The following is a 2,833-nucleotide window of genomic DNA, read 5'->3' as shown; positions in this document are numbered from 1 at the left end:
GGAATAGAACCCAGATCCTTTTGATTCCCACCCCTGTGTTTTATCTACTAGGCCATGCTGCTTCGCTGTTTTACAAGGCTGTAACTTTGGTCTTCTCCTCAACTCATCTCTCTTATTCAATCAATCAATCAATCGATCAGTCATATTTATTGAGTGCTTACTGTGTGCAGAGCACTGTACTAAGCGCTTGGGAAGTACAAATTGGCAACATATAGAGACAGTCCCTACCCTACAGTGGGCTCACAGTCTAAAAGGGGGAGACAGAGAACAAAACCAAACATACTAACAAAATAAAATAAATAGAATAGATATGTACAAGTAAAATAAATAAATAAATAAATAAATAAATAAATAAATAAATAAATAAATAGAGCAATAAATATGTACAAACATATATACATATATACAGGTGCTGTGGGGAAGGGAAGGAGGTAAGATGAGGGGGATGGAGAGGGGGGCAAGAGGGAGAGGAAGGAAGGGGCACAGTCTGGGAAGGCCTCCTGGAGGAGGTGAGCTCTCAGTAGGGCCTTGAAGGGAGGAAGAGAGCTAGCTTGGCGGATGGGCAGAGGGAGGGCATTCCAGGCCCGGGGGATGATGTGGGTCGGGGGTCGATGGCGGGACAGGCGAGAACGAGGCACGGTGAGGAGATTAGTGGCAGAGGAGCGGAGGGTGCGGGGTGGGCTGTAGAAGGAGAGAAGGGAGATGAGGCAGGAGGGGGAGAGGTGATGGAGAGCCTTGAAGCCGAGGGTGAGGAGTTTCTGCCTGATGCACAGACTGATTGGTAGGCACTGGAGATTTTTGAGGAGGGGAATAACATGCCCAGAGCATTTCTGGACAAAGACAATCCGGGCAGCAGTGTGAAGTATGGATTGAAGTGGTGAGAGACACGAGGATGGGAGATCAAAGAGAAGGCTGATGCAGTAGTCCAGATGGGATAGGATGAGAGCTTGAACGAGCAGAGTAGCGGTTTGGATGGAGAGGAAAGGGTGGATCTTGGTAATGTTGCAGAGCTGAGACCGGTAGGTTTTGGTGACGGCTTGGATGTGAGAGGTGAATGAGAGAGCGGAGTCCAGGATGACACCAAGGTTGCGGGCTCGTGAGACGGGAAGGATGGTAGTGCCATCAACATAGAAGGGGAAAGTCAGGGAGAGGGCAGGGTTTGGGAGGGAAGACAAGAAGTTCAGTCTTGGACATGTTGAGTTTTAGGTGGCGGGCAGACATCCAGATGGAGATGTCCTGAAGGCAGGAGGTGATTTGAGCCTGGAGGGAGGGGGAGAAGGAGGGGCAACTAGAGCCCAGCTTGCTCACTTAGATCCTCCCACACCAACCTATTTACTGTACTTTGATCTCATCTATCTCACCACTTACCCCTCACCCACATCCTGCCTCTGGCCTGGAACTTCCTCCGCCTTTAAAATGGCAGACTATCACTTTGCCCATCTTCAAGTTTTATTAAACTCATATCTCATGCAAGAGGCCTTCCTTGACTAAACCCTCCTTTTCCCTACTTCCTCTCATTTTTGCATCACCCTTGCACTTGGATTTGCAACTTTTACTTAGCACACACTTAGGTTTCCACCACTTCCTGCTCCCTAGACTGTAAGCTCCCTTTGGGCAGGGAACGTGACCACCAACTCTCTTACATTATACTGTTTGCTTAGTAAAGTGCTCTGCACAAGATAAGCACCCATTAAGTATGATTGCTTGGATATATGGAAGAAGGATTCTTTTAAGGAGGATTTAGCTATTAACTGACTATGGGGAATGAGAGAGGAATCAAGGATAAACCCACAATTGCAGGCGTTAGAAACCTCGAGGTTAGCTGTGCTGTCAGTTGTGATGGGAAGTTAGGTAGAGCAGAAGATTTGGGAAGGATGAAGGTTGAATATACATTGCCCTTGGCACTCTACATCTTCCATATGGGTTTACCAAAATAAAATATAGTAATTCAAAAAACTGGGGGAGAAAAGGATCCAAGATTATCTTTGCTGTCTTTGAATACATCAACTCCTCAACTGACCAGAACTTCCTTGATTTCAGCTGTGTGGCTCCCAATGACTGTTTCCAATAAGACCGATGGTAAAAGGGAGAAAAATCTCTCCTTATAATATATTGGCCTCACTCAGAGATCAGAAACAGAAGACTGAAATGGAACGGTGGCAGAGGTCAAAGAGTTAACTAAAATGGAAATTCAGAGCATGAGACAAAGTTTCTGGATTGACAGCACATCCACCCAAATTGGATCCAACCACCAAAAGGCACTGGCATAGAGTAAGTACGTAACAAATGCAACAAAAATAATAATTATTGTTACTTTGTTTGGTTCTGATACTACACATACAAATACAACAATTATTATTATTACTATTTTCTTTTGTTCTGATACGTCTGATACTACTGGGTAGAGAACGGGCCTGGGAGTGGATTCTAATACCAGTTCCACAACTTGTCAACTATGTGAACTAGGGTAAGTCAATTGACCTTTCTGTGCCTCAGTCACCTCCTTTGTAAAATGGGAATTAATGCTGTGAGCCCATGTGGGACAAGAACTGTGTCCAACCTGATTAGCTTCCATCTTCCCAATGCTTAGTAGAGTGCCTGTCACATAGTAAGAGCTTAACAAATATCAATACAGATGCTGCAAGTTTTCAGACTCCCTCCCTGTAGTCTTCCCAGGAAGTCATTCCCTAGACCTCTAAGTGCCTTTAAATATACCGAGTCTGTTCAGCAAAGATTGTCCCAAGAGAGTTTCTGCTCTGAGCATTACCAGAATCAAGGACAGGAACTACTGGCTTATCCTCATTGAGTGTTTTCTTTGCTCAGACCCAACTGG

Source organism: Tachyglossus aculeatus, unplaced genomic scaffold (genome assembly GCF_015852505.1).
Source record: "Tachyglossus aculeatus isolate mTacAcu1 unplaced genomic scaffold, mTacAcu1.pri scaffold_89_arrow_ctg1, whole genome shotgun sequence".
In the NCBI taxonomy this organism is placed as follows: Eukaryota; Metazoa; Chordata; class Mammalia; order Monotremata; family Tachyglossidae; genus Tachyglossus; species Tachyglossus aculeatus.
This window is presented reverse-complemented; position numbering follows the sequence as displayed.